Raw genomic sequence first — 14883 nt, 5'->3', positions numbered from 1 at the left:
TTGTAATGTATAGAAATATTGAATCACTATGCTATGTACCAGGAAATAACATAGTGTTGTAATCAATTATACTTAAAAACAAACAAACAAACTCATAGAAAAAGAGAACAGATTTGTGGTGACCAGAGGCAGGGGTTGGGGGGAGGGAGAATTGGATGAAGGGATGAAGGTGGTCAAAAGGTACTTCCAGTACTTCCAGTTGTAAGATAAATAAGTACTAGGGATGTAATGTACAACATGATAAATAAAATTAGCACTGCTGTATGTTATATATGAAAGTTGTTAGGACAGTAAATCCTGAGAGTTCTCATCTTAAGTGAACTCTTGAGTTCCCTTCTTAAGTGAAAGAAGCCAGTCGCAAAGACCACATGTTTTACAATCCCATTTATATGAAATGTCAAGAATAGGCAAATATATAGAGACAGAAAGTAGAATAATGATTGTCAGAGAATGGGGAGGATGGAGGGAGTATGGGTAAAAACTAAGGGGATTAAAGTTCCTTTTTAGGGTAATGAAATATTTTAAAATTCATTGTGCTGATGGATGCTCAAGTCTGTGAATATACTAAAAACCACTGAATTATTTTTTTATTGAGGTATAGTTGACTTACAATATTATATTAGTTTTAGGTGTACAGCATAGTGATTCAAAATTTTTATAGAGGGCTTCCCTGGTGGCGCAGTGGTTGAGAGTCTGCCTGCCGATGCAGGGGACACGAGTTTGAGCCCTGGCCCGGGAAGATCCCACATGCCCCGGAGCAACTAAGCCCGTGCGCCACAACTACTGAGTCCGTGCTCTAGAGCCCACGTGCCACAACTACTGAAGACCGTGCAACTAGGGCCCGTGCTCCACAACAAGAGAAGCCACCGCAATGAGAAGCCCACACACTGCAACGAAGAGTAGCCCCCGCTCGCCGCAACTAGAGAAAGCCTGCGCGCAGCAGTGAAACCCAATGCAGTCTAAATAAATAAATTTTTTTTTTTTGCGGTACGCGGGCCTCTCACTGCCGTGGCCTCTCCCGTCGCGGAGCACAGGCTCCGGATGCGCAGGCTCAGCGGCCATAGCTCACGGGCCCAGCCGCTCCGCGGCATGTGGGATCTTCTCGGACCGGGGCACGAACCCGTGTCCCCTGCATCGGCAGGCGGACTCCCAACCACTGCGCCACCAGGGAAGCCCTAGAAATTTTTTTTAAAAGGGGGGATAAAGGATAAAGGATGATTAGGTGTGAGAGAGCCGTAGCTTGAATGGGGGGAGGGTGGGACTCACAGAAACCGGATATGGATCAAAGGGAGCCAGTTTGCCTGGCAGAACCCTGAAAAGTCTTGGAATTTGGAGATAGCAGGTACTGCGAAAGATGGAAGTGAATAAATATTTTTTAAAATGCTCATTGTTGGGCTTCCCTGGTGGCACAGTGGTTGAGAGTCCGCCTGCCAATGCAGGGAATACGGGTTCATGCCCCGGTCGGGGAGGATCCCATATGCCGCGGAGCGGCTGGGCCAGTGAGCCATGGACGCTGAGCCTGCGCGTCCGGAGCCTGTGCTTCACAACGGGAGAGGCCACAACAGTGAGAGGCCCGCGTACCGAAAAAAAAAGAAAAAAAAGCTAATTGTTTATACGCTGTAAGATTCAAGTCATTTTTATAATCTATAAACAAAAACAGTATACTATGAAAAAGGAATAATTAGAGTAGAAAAAAGAGAGCTCTCAGAGCGGAAAATGACTGGCAACATTTTGAAAATTCCATAAAAGGGCCAATTTCAGACTACTAACTCGATGTCACTGAGTGCCAAGTTGGGAAGAGAGGTGCAGAGTCGGTTTTCACAGGCTGGTCTGAGCCGGTTCCTGGGCACCAGACGGGTGCAGGGGGGCTGATGCGTTAGCAGCTGTGATGTGCCACTCAGATCCTCCTTCAGGAGGGAAGGATTTATTCTCCCATCTGTTGAAACTGGTGCCAGCTAAATGTCTTCTGCTGTCAGCACCCCGCAGCAATTGCCTCAGCTGAAAAGAGCCACCTAAGCCAAGGTCACGGCCCCTGACAATGGCAACCCCCATCCAATGACTGAACAGCACGGGGTATCAAGATCCAGCTCTCTTGCTCCAAATAGGAACCACTCTGACAGATGATCCCATCTCCAAAACTCACCAGGAGTGTTGGATGAGGATTCTGTTCAGGATACTTTACCAGTTGACTTCTGCCCAATCCATCTTCCTTCTCTTCCCTACTCTTCCACAGGCGTTAGTCTCAGTAACACATCTTAACGAGCCTCCTGTATCTATTTTCTTTCTGAAGTCATCAGATGACAGTAAAGAGGAGAAGTGGAGGTAGGAATTCCTCCTCTTCCTCACTATTTTTAGAGTGGAAAACTGGGTTTCTAGGAAAGTACAGTGTGGGATTGCCTGGAAGTGTTGAGTGAAAGAAAAGAGACATAGAGAATGAATTCAGGAGGCCCAACATCCCACAGAAGCCCAAGAAAGGAAGAAGAGAGAAAATGCGGAGGGGCTATTTCAAAGAAATCATAAAAGAAATAGAAGAAAAATTTCCTAGAACTGAAAAACACAAGTATTTATATTAAAAGGGCCCATCAAATGCAAACCAAGATGATTTTTTAAAAAAGAAGTACACTGACACACACCCTTATGAATTTTTAAGGACACCAGGGATATGAAAAAGAACCTAAATATTTCCAGAGTGGAAAAACATAAATCCCTTACAAAGGAATAGAAGTCAAAATGGCATAGAACTTCTCAGTAGCAATACTGGACTCTAGAAACTACTGGAAAAATACATTCAAAATTATGAGGGAAGTGACTTCCCTTGTGGTCCAGTGGGTAAGAATCTGTGCTCGCAATGCAGGGGGCCCAGGTTCGATACCTGGTCGGGGAACTAGATCCCGTATGCATGCAGCAACTAAGACCTGGCACAGCCTAAATAAATAAATATTTAAACCAAAAAACTTTTTTAATTATGAGGGAAAATATTTTTCAACTCAGAATTCTTTACTGAGCCAAAATCTCAGACAAATACGAAGATAGACTAAAGATATTTTTCAGACATGCAAAGAATAATATTTTAAAAGCTTGTTACCCATAAACCTTTCTTAGGGAGTTACTAGAGAATGTATTCCCCCCAAATGAAGAAGTAAATCAATAAAGAGGAAGACAAGGAATCTAGGAGATATTGATCCAATCCAGGAGCACAAACAAAAGAAATTCTAGAAAGAGAGATGTGCAGGGAGCCTGGAGAACAACCAGCTCCGGTGGGATAAGAACGGAGGGCTCTGAGAGGGCGCTGCTCCATCTCTTTCTACCTCTGTCTAACTGACTTCAGTAAGCCTTCATCAGGGCCTTTTTGATCCACCCAAAGAGGCTTTAAGAACTCTGTACCTCAAAGAAAGAATTCCCGTCTCCAATGCTTCACTCTTAGAAGGCTCCCAGGCTCCTTACACAAATAGATCCACTCCTTCTCCAGAAACTTCCTCCCTCCACAAATCAATACTATAGAGCAAGAATGAAAAGGTCAAGTTTTGCCTCAATAGATACCACTCCAAAAAAATGTGAGAAAGGTCGCCATATTCTTTTAGAAAATTGTTCTTAAGACCTTCTGTTTTCCTTTACTCCCCAAGTCTGTGCTTGCCAGCCACCTTCTGGGGACCAAAGTGGGTTCCAGGCATTTTGGTCCCGGGAAAACGTTGTGCTTAAAATGAACTAGACACAAATAGTGGAAAGGTCTTTTCCCCACTGAAAATGAATAATTTAGTGTTCAAATTTACAAGCCAATCTTGCATAAGTTCAGGTAGCATGAGGCACTTTCTCATGTCCTAATCACTATAGGGCTCAGAGTCTGAGACCCTTGGATTCCACAGGGACCCCCCAACCAACATACAGCTATCCCGAGAAGGCCAACAGCAAAGAACCAGCGGACAAGATCTGGTGCAGTAGTAATCTCAGCTTTACTACTGGTGAAGTCCCAATCCAGAACTGGGAAATTCTTGCCTGCCTTTCCTTGAGGTCCCAAATTATTTTAGGAGACCCCTGAAGAGTAGACAAAGAACTGGCAGAGAACTCTGAAGCAAGTTATCTCAGTCTGCATGTATGAATACACCTTAACAAGAGCTGCAGTCACTCAACAGCTGTGTCCTGCAATCACTGGCTCTAGAACTGTGGGATTCTGGGGAAAGGAGTGGGAATGACTGGCTACGGTGGATACTCTCTTAATAGGAATATTCCAGGATGGACCCATCATGCCTAAACCCATTTCTTGTGTTTGTCTAATGCAAAGAAATCCTTACCACAAATGTTGGTCCTTAAGATGGTCGCTACTCATTCTCTGCTTCCTCAGCCAAAAGGAACCACAGGACACCACAGCCTGTCTCTCCGCCTGGATCTTAACTTCAGATTAAACATGAATATTTGGAAAAATGTTTCAAAACCAACCTGCTGTCAGCAACTATAAATGTAGAATAGCCTTGACTTGCAGAAAACTATTTTATAACCTATACACTGTATCAGTAAAGGAAGGGGACCTACTTTATTTACAAGGACAATGCTGGGGAAATGAAGCTTCTACTAGAAAGAATTAGCCTGCCAGGTTCAAAGCCAAATATTTGTGTGTGTGTGTGTGTTGATTAGATTTTTTTCTTTTTCTTTTTTAAAAATTGAAGTATAAGGGCTTCCCTTGTGGCACAGTGGTTGGGAGTCCACCTGCCGGTGCAGGGGACGCGGGTTTGTGCCAGTGTTGATTAGATTGTTTTCTTTTTCTTTTTTTAAAATTGAAGTATAGTGGATTTACAATGTGTTAGTTTCTGGTGTACAGCAAAGTGATTCAGTTTTATTTGTATATATATATATATATATATATATATATATACACACACACATACATATTCTTTTTGCATTATAGTTTATTACAACATATGGAATATAGTTCCCTGTGTTATACAGTAAGTCTTTGCTGCTCACCTATATTATATACAGTAATGTGTATCTGCTAATCCCAAACTCCTAATTTATCCCTCCCTGCCCTTCCCCTTTGTTAACCATAAGTTCGTTTTCTATGTCTGTGGATCTATTTCTGTTTTGTAAATAAGTTCATTTGTACCATTTTTTTAAGATTCCGCATATAAGTGATATCATATTATATCTCTTTCTCTTTCTGACTTACTTCACTTAGTGTGATAATCTCTAGGTCCATCCATGTTGCTGCAGATGGCATTATTTCCTTCTTTTCTATGGCTGAGTAATATTCCATTGTGTATATGTACCACGTATTCTTTATACATTCATCTGTCTATTGGACATTTAGGTTGTTTCCATGTCTTGGCTATTGTAAAGTGCTGCTGTGAACACTGGGGTGCATGTATCTTTTTGAATTAGAGTTTTCATCTTTTCCAGATATATGCCCAGGAGTGCGATCACTGGATCATATGGCAACTCTATTTTCAGTTTTTAAGGAATATCCATACTGTTCTCCATAGTGCCTGCACCAATTTACATTCCTACCAACAATGCAGGAGGGTTCCCTTTCTCCACACCCTCTCCAGCATTTATGATTTGTGGACTTTTTGATGATGGCCATTCTGACTGGTGTGAGGTGATACCTCATTGTAGTTTTCGTTTGCATTTCTCTAATAATTAGCAACGTCGAGCATCTTTTCATGTGCCTATTGGCCATCTGTATATCTTCTTTGGACAAATGTCTATTTAGGTCTTCCGCCCATTTTATTTATTTATTTATTTTTTGCGGTACGCGGGCCTCTCACTGCTGCGGCCTCTCCCGCTGCAGAGCAGAGGCTCTGAACGCCCAGCAGCCATGGCCCATGGGCCCGCCGCAGCTGCTCCGTGGCACATGGTATCCTCCTGGACCGGGGCACGAACCCGTGTCCCCTGCATCAGCAGGCGGACTCTCAACCATTGCGCCACCAGGGAAGCCCTCTGCCCATTTTTTGATTGGGTTGTTTGTTTGTTATTCAGCTGTATGAGTTGTCTGTCTAATTTGGAAATTAAGCTCTTGTCAGTTGCATCATTTGCAAATATTTTCTCCCAGTCCTTAGGTGGTCTTTTCGTTTTGTTTATGGTTTCCTTTGCTGTGCAAAAGCTTGTAAGTTTGATTAGGTCTCATTTGTTTATTTTTGCTTTTATTTCCATTGCCTTGGGAGACTGACCTAAGAAAACATTGGTACAATTCATGTCAGAGAATGTTTTGCCTATGTTCTCTTCTAGGATTTTTATGGTGTCATGTCTTATATTTAAGCCATTTTGAGTTTATTTTTGTGTAGGGTGTGAAGGTGTGTTCTACCTTAATTGATTTACATGCGGCTGTCGAGCGTTCCCAACACCACTTGCTGAAGAGACTGTCTTTTCTCCATTGTATATTCTTGCCTCCTTTGTCGAAGATTAATTGACCATAGGTGTGTGAGTTTATTTCTGGGCCCTCTATTCTGTTCCATTGATCATATGTCTGTTTTTGTGCCAGTAACACACTGTTTTGATTACTGTAGCTTTGTAGTATTGTCTGAAGTCTGGGAGGGTTATGCCTCCAACTTTGTTCTTTTTCTTCAGGATTGCTTTGGCAATTCTAGGTCTTTTGTGATTCCATATAAATTTTAGGATTATTTGTTCTAGTTCTGTGAAAAATGTCATGGGTAATTTGATAGGGATTGCATTAAATCTGTAGATTGCTTTGGGTAGGATGGCTATTTTAACAATTTAATTCTTCCAATCCAGGAGCATGGGATTTCTTTAAATCATCTTCAGTTTCCTTTATCAATGTTTTATAGTTCTCAGTGTTTAAGTCTTTCACCTCCTTGCTTGGGTTTATTCCTAAGTATTTTATTTCTTGATGTGATTTTAAAAGGGATTTTTTTTTTTACTTTCCCTTTCTGATATTTCATTGTTAGTATAAAGAAATCAAAGCAAAATATTTTTGTTCAAAATATACAGGGGGCTGGAGCAGCAGATCTTTAAGGTACTTCCCAATCTTAAGATTATATATATCCCTAAAGGCTTATTAAAATACTACTACCCTTACACTTGGTTCTTTATTCTTTTCTATATTATCTATATATTTGAAGATGGACATATATTTAATTTATAATAAGGAATATAAAAAATATTTTTAAATAGACAACAAAATTAGACTCAAGGGATCCTTTTAAAACTTAAGTCAGATCATGTCACTCTGGTCATAATGCTCCAAACTTCCATCGCAATTACAATAAAATCCAATGTCCTTACCATGGCTACAAGGTTCTATATCATCTTCTCCCTCCCTACATCTGTAATTTCAACTCTTACCACTCTCCCTCCATTTTGGTCACACCAATCTCCTGGCAGTACCTCCAATATGCCATGTAAGCTGCTATCTCAGCGTCTGTGCATTTGCTGTTCCCAGTGCCAGGATAACCCTCATAAGTTCATCCATATATCTCTCTCTTGCTTATTTCAATTCTCCGCTCAAATGTCACCATGTCAGAGAGAACCTCTTTCACTACCATATCTAAAGTAGCACGCTGTCATTCTCTGAACACTTGCATTGATTACATGCTCATTAAAACTTCCTTTGTAATGTAAAAATATGCCTGACGTAATGGTAATTGGACACAGAGAAAAAATACTCGCAAAATATGTGACAAAATGTACGTTTTCCTAATATACAAAGAGTTCTTACAAGTAAGGAAAAAAAAGATGAGCAACTGAATAGGAAAATGGGCAAAGGAAATGTAATTGCCAAAAGAAGAAATACAAACACCTACGTGTTTAAAATACTTAAACTCACACAAAAGCAAAGCAAATACTACCAAGAATAAAGCACTATTTTTCCTCTAAACCAATGGTTGAGAAACTTCTTCTGTAAAGATCTAGATAGTAGAAGTTTCCATGTTGTGGGCCAAATACAGCATACAGTTTCTGTCACATAGTCTTCAACGTCTTTTTTTTTTTTTTTGGCCGTGCCACGGGGCATGCAGGATCTTAGTTCCCAGACCAGGGATCAAACCTGTGCCCCCTGAAGTGGGAGCAAGGAGTCCTAAGCACTGAACCACCAGGGAATTCCCCACATCAGGATTTTAAATGTGCACATCCTTTGCCCCAGGAATTCCTCATCTTTGATTTTATACCAGAAGTTAATGCGGTAAGTGTGCAAATATTTTGGTTGAGGGTGCATTGACACGTCATTCACAGTAGCAGGCAGGAGGAGGAGAAGGAGAAAGCTAAATAGCCATTAAGCAGGCAATGGTAAAATAATGCATGTACATGAAATCAATAAAATAATGTGAAAAGGTCTTCATGGCTTTTTTTGGTTAAAAAACAAAAAATATATATACATACACACACACATAAAACTGTGTATATCATGGTTCAATTTATACAAAATTATACATACATATGTGTGTGTGTGTGTGTGTGTGTATCCATGCTATGTGTGTACGTTTGCATAGAGAGAGTCTGAAGAACATGGTTAACAGGAGTGTGGTGGGATATTACATGACATCCTATTAGGTATTGCTTAATTTTGACAATGCATCATCATATATAATCAGAAAAAATAATACTCTTATTAAATTAGGAAACAATCAGGTCAACCCAAATGGATTTTTGCCTGAAATGCGATAATCTTCTAAAATTATCTTTCCAAAATTATTCTTACAATACAATCATGGTAGATATTTTTCTCCATTTGAACAAATAGTTTTATGGGTTTTATTGGCTTCTTGGTTTGTTTCTTGTGCTGAAAGTACAAAGTTACTCATTAATTTGTCATCTTATAAATATTCTTTTGGGATATCTAGGATCATGCATTTAAATTTTTGTCACCTCTTTTTCTCAAACTCACAGTGAACATTCACTGGCATTGTAGTATCATCGTATTCTCAAACCAGGGCACAGAGAATGGAACTAGAACAGCACCACACTGCCTGCTGCTGTATGGAAGCTGGAGAAGGGTAGAGAGAAGATGGACGGTGAGAGACACTCAAAGTGCATCACTCACATCACTGTAATTTGCAGGCAAGCTGTCCTCAGTTACTGTATCATGTAAGCTTGCTGTGTTTGAAAATAAACGTGCAAGTGAACAGAAATATCACAGCCCTGGTGTTCTGCATAGCACTTCAGCTGCACCATGTTTTGCACAAATGAGCAGCTTTTATGGATCCACAATGTGTATTTCAGTATTCAAACAGAAAGGCTTCACTGACAGAGTTGAAATAGGACTTCAGATTAAAGCTCTTACCTCAGAAATGGGACACTTTTATTCTTGGAGAATAACTTTGATTTATTTGTTATTTTTTGTGTTTGCTTTTTTTTTTATTATGAGAGTATACATGCTCATTGTGGAAGATTTGCGAACTATGGAAAAGCATAAAAAAACAGAAAAGCAAAACCCAGCATTAATGACATCATCCGGTGGCCACCATGGTTAATTTTATGACATTCCCCCAGTCATTGTGAGATCATACTGTTCTTATTTATTTATTAACATCTTTATTGGAGTATAATTGCTTTACATTGTTGTGTTAGTTTCTGCTGTATAACAAAGTGAATCAGTTACACATATACATATGTTCCCATACCTCTTCCCTCTTGTGTCTCCCTCCCACCCTCCTTATCCCACCCTTCTAGGTGGTCACAAAGCACCGAGCTGATCTCCCTGTGCTATGCGGCTGCTTGCCACTATCTATTTTACGTTTGGTAGTGTATGTATGTCCATGCCAATCTCTCACTTTGTCCCAGCTTACCCTTCCCCCTCCCCATGTCCTCAAGTCCATTCTCTAGGAGGTCTGCGTCTTTATTCCTGTCTTGCCCCTAGGTTCTTCAGAACCATGATCCTACTGTTTACAATTTTGAGTATTTTTTTTACTAAGCCTTAAAGTATACTCGTTTCCCACTGGCAACAGTTTTTTAATAAGTGTGAAAAAATATGTCTTGGCTTTCAATATCAAACTAGTCATGAAATAAGGTTAACAGGTTACATTTACACGACGTGTTCTTTCATACCTCTATCATGAAAAATTCCAAATAGACAAAATTGCATTTTAAATACCACAAGGATAATCAAAGTGAAAAAAAAAAACCACTGAAATCTAAACATTGGATTAGACACTGTTTTCAATCAAATGGTCAGAGGATTTCTTATAACCAAAAGGAGGGTCATTGTTACTCACAGCCCTTGATGACACTTCAGTGATTGACAACAAAGTTAAAATTGCTATTTAAATTTTATATACAGGCCAACTTTAAGGCATGAAAAGAAAACAAGATAAAAATCTGTCATCCCTTTCTGGTTCCAAAATTATTCAATAGAACAGATAATTTAAATGTCAGAAAAAGGCTTTTCAAAGGCTTCCAGGAATATTGACAAATTACATAAAGAATTTTTGCCTAATATTTTTGTCATTTAAGAGGTATTCTTACTTTATTAAAAAAACACTTTCTGGGGCTTCCCTGGTGGCGTAATGGTTGAGAATCTGCCTGCCAATGCAGGGGACACGGGTTCGAGCCCTGGTCTGGGAAGATTCCACATGCTGCGGAGCAACTAGACCCATGAGCCACAACTACTGAGCCTGCGTGTCTGGAGCCTGTGCTCCGCAACGAGAGGCCACAACAGTGAGAGGCCTGCGCACCGCGATGAAGAGTAGCCCCCGCTCACCGCAACTAGAGAAAGCCCTTGCACAGAAACGAAGACCCAACACAGCCAAAAATAATAAATAAATAAATAAAAATTAAAAAAAAAAAAACACTTTCTGAAGTCTTCACATCAATTTTACCTGTTAAACAATAGTACTACTCAATTAAAATTCAAAGCAAATTTATATTTAGATTTCAATAGTACATGTTTATCCTTAAAGGTTATAATTTGTTTTAAATAGCACAACCATCTGTCCTGTGATGGCTCACATGAGTTTAATTATTGGAGAAGTCTGAGTGGAAGTTCTCCCACGAATACACATCCTGCTGAACTGTACTAAAAACATGAGATCTGACTCTGACATTTTTTAAAAAAATAAATTTATTTATTTTACTTATTTTTTACTTTTGGTTGCGTTGGGTCTTCGTTGCTGCACGTGGACATTCTCTAGTTGCGGTGAGCAGGGGCTACTCTTCGTTGCGGTGCGCGGGCTTCTCATTGTGGTGCCTTCTCTTGTTGTGGAGCACGGGCTCTAGGCACGTGGGCTTCAGTAGTTGTGGAACGTGGGATCCGTAGTTGTGGCTCGCGGGCTCTAGAGAGCAGGCTCAGTAGTTGTGGTGCACTGCCTTAGTTGCTCCGCGGCATGTGGGACCTTCCAGGACCAGGGCTCGAACCCGTGTCCCCTGCATTAGCAGGCGGATTCTTAACCACTGCACCACCAGGGAAGCCCTCTAGTCGGTTACATGTTATAATTTAAAAAGAAACCGGTGGGGGAAGTTAAGAGGTAGAGAGTAGATGTGGACCTATACACACAGCAAAACTAATAGCTGGGCTTCCCTGGTGGCGCAGTGGTTGAGAGTCCGCCTGCCAATGCAGGGGACATGGGTTCGTGCCCCAGTCCGGGAAGCTCCCACATGCCGCAGAGCGGCTGGGCCCGTGAGCCGTGGCCACTGAGGCTGCGTGTCCGGAGCCTGTGCTCCTCAACGGGAGAGGCCACAGCAGTGAGAGGCCCACGTACTGCAAAAACAAAACAAAACATAAAAAACTAATAGCTGATGGTGAGAGCTTCAAGGGAGGTGCCAGGACTATAGAAAGAAATCCGATATCCTCTTAAAGCCATGCAATGCGGAGGCGCACAAACGTGGGAACCACAGCACTTCCTGCCCAGCACTGTGCTGGAACTCCAGAAATGACCCAGTGTCATCAGGAGAAGGTGACGTGGTAGCCGGTGCCTCTGCATATGGAAGAGAAGAGTGCAGCACATTGTAAAAAGATTTCCACTAAGGAAAAAGTTTTGATGCTTAAATGAGGGACTTGCTGTTATCTGGAAAATCTAATTATGTAGAAACTGACAGTGCAGGATGAAAGACATAATGCTTAAAAACAATGTGAAAGGCAGCTGTTAAGGAAATGTAGCAAATGCAGGAGGAGGCGTTCAACAAATATATTTGAAAAGTAAATTCAATTTCTAACCCTGTCTAGTCCCCCTCCTGCCAGGATGCCTAAATAAATGAATGAGTGAGCAAATGAATGAATGAATGCAAATTGTCCTTCCATGGGTCCCCCTCCTCAGGGCTGTTCTACGGTTGTTGGAGCTAATGCCGTGTCAAGGTGTTGGAGACGGACAAGGGCACCTGTCTGGTCCTCAGTCATCATCCACACTTATACCCGAGAGGTCCATCATCCCAATCTACATAGTGTCTCCCACAGCCAGCAGCTCTCCTGGCTCTTGCCATGTGGAGGCTTGGAAGTCTCTGCCAAGGCTGGCTGGCTAGGATCCTGTCTCCCTAGAGGCACCCAGCTGTTGTCCTCTCTGTTCCTGCTGTTACCCTGTAGGTGCTGTTCTGCAGAAGAACATAGGTTCTGCCTGCTCTTTGCACTCAAAGTCCCCCTCCTCATTTCTCCTCCCCAAGACACTCTCTGCCCATGACTCCCCTTTGCCCTCTTCTCTGCAAACCTTCTACATTCTTCTTAATGATCTGCCTTTGCAACACAGCCAAAAGCTGTGCAGGCTGTTTCATGTTTTCCTGGTACTATATACTTCTTAAGGTAATGAGCTGGCTATCTGTTTGAATATGGAGAACGTAAAGGGGAAAATGCAAACAACACTCCTCCCCCATCTTGTCATCTCTCTCTCCCTTGGGAGTTCAAGCCAGTTGAGAAATAGGCTCAGGCATCAATCAGATAAAATGCACTTGCTCATTTATGACGTGTTTGTTAAATAGCATCTATGGTCCCAGAATTGCTCTAGGCATTAAGAACACAGAAGTGCCTGAAGCAGACAAGATAGCCGTCTATTATTTGCAAAGTTGCATTTTAAAACTTGGCTTAGCTTGCAGTGGAAATGACATACCTGAATTGAATTTATCCATTGTAGTCAAAGACTTCAGTGGCTGGAAAACTGAAACCACCCCTTCACCCTTCCAGTATGGTTCCCTGTCCCCAGTGAGCTCACTGCACAGAAGATCCAGGGATGGAGAAAAGAACACCAGCAGACTCGAAGCTGGCAGCTCTAAAAGAGAAGGGGCAGAGCAGGCTGAAACACACACACGTGTGTGCACGCGCACACATGGAATAAACCCTTCTCCAGGCTCACCCATTAGTACTTGAGTGGGTGGAGAGAGGGGCAGAAACCTCGCTCCACATGCTTCAGGGAGGATGAGAGTTCCTATTTTATGGGTGGAGGCAGGAACATGAAGAGGGAAAATTATTCCCTTTGCAATTAATATTGCAATTTTATCCAGACCCTTGTGAATTCTAAATTTTGAATATGATGTAGGTGAATTTACCTAGATATGCTTACTCCTTCATTTTGCTCTAGTGTTTAATCTTAAGTGTCTATTATTACTAATTGAGAAGACTATTATATAAGGGCCTTCTACTTCCATTAAGCTATGCATCCATAAAAGTTATCATCTATATGTATCACACTAAATATATTACAGAAGTGAGTTCAGATTAGATGCATTGCTCGCACTTCCCAGCTCTGCTCTATTCTGTGATGATGGGGAGTGACTCCCTTCAAGCTGTTTCCCAAGATGGCTGGCTTCCACCTGGGTCCAGCCAGTGACAGGCACTGGCTGGAGGCTTGGGGGCAGGCGGGAGAAGCCAGGGTGTCTGTACCTCAGGTTGCATCTTTAACAGTGGCTGAGTCTGCTGTTGTTCCAGCCGCTCCAGGTAGGTCCACCATGATTCCTGTTTCTGCCAAGTGACCAGGCCACAGCATCCAGGTTCGCCACCTTCTTTTTGTCCCCTCAGCCTGAGTGGTTCTGGCCTCCTACTCTTTCTAATCTCTGGGCTGCTTTACAAAGAGCCCCAGTTGGTTGTGCCCCTCTGCCATCACATGTGTAATCAATTCCCCGTCTTAAGTTCCCTCCACTTAAAATACATGGAATGGTCTCTGTTTTCTACTTTGGAGTTTGAGGCTTTTGCCTTGAAAACTGTCTTCATTTACATCTTTCTCAGATCACGAAAATGAACTCCATCACCTGAGTGGGGAAGAAAGAGTGTTCCATGGAAAACTGGTGTCCGACGATTTGTTATTAGGTCATCTATGCAAGAAGGTTTCCTTGGTCCAGTGTTTGGAACATAGTGGGTTAAAAGAAGTCAAATGGGTTTAATATTAGATCTCTCATAGAGTTTAGTGTTCTAGTATGCATTGTAACTTAGGTCAATCATACACAGAACTTCCCAAAGTTAGTTAACCAGGGAACCCCCTTTTTCAAGGACTTTCTAATAACATTTCCCAGGACTCTTAATGCTTCATACAACCCAGTTTGGGAAATACTAAACAACAATCATCTCAGCATACTTTTGCTAGGAGTGGGGTAGAATAATTTGAGATGGAGATTGCCAGCAACATTCCCACATTCTTACTTTAAGCGATGTACATATTTTAGACACCAGGTGGCTAGCCTGACGCCTCATTATTCAATTGAAGGAGCTTATTTGTGTTCTCACTCAGATGGGGGGAAGCTGGTTTAGGAGGATAAAACTTGCCTCGGGAACCACCTGAAAAACATGAGGGAAACCTAGTTCAACATCCAATTAGATGGAAGGGAAAACCTGGGCCTAGGGCATTCTGAGGGCACCCACCTCAACCTTAAGGGCATTGGCATGAGTCTCATTCATGGTTTGACCTGGGGTAGACCGACGTATCCAGATGAATCTACAGGAAAAATGACTGCAGAAAGATTTTCTTTTAAATGATTGTAGACTCCAGCAGGACATGCTTTAGGAATCCTAGACAAACCGCAGTGCAG

The 14883-nt window shown here is 41.8% G+C and overlaps 1 long non-coding RNA gene across 1 annotated transcript; it reads right to left on the bottom strand.

Moving 5' to 3' along the window:
• Positions 1–9704: 9704 nt before the first annotated feature.
• On the bottom strand, positions 9705–14537 carry LOC132513529 (uncharacterized). Its single transcript, XR_009538499.1, has 3 exons — positions 13745–14537; positions 12975–13133; positions 9705–11855 (listed from the first exon to the last, which is right to left on the bottom strand). It is a non-coding gene; the product is annotated as an uncharacterized LOC132513529 (long non-coding RNA).
• Positions 14538–14883: the final 346 nt, after the last annotated feature.

Source organism: Lagenorhynchus albirostris, chromosome X (genome assembly GCF_949774975.1).
Source record: "Lagenorhynchus albirostris chromosome X, mLagAlb1.1, whole genome shotgun sequence".
Lineage (NCBI taxonomy): Eukaryota > Metazoa > Chordata > Mammalia > Artiodactyla > Delphinidae > Lagenorhynchus > Lagenorhynchus albirostris.
The sequence above is the reverse complement of the archived record's forward strand: the minus strand, read 5'-3'. Positions and strand labels throughout refer to the sequence as shown.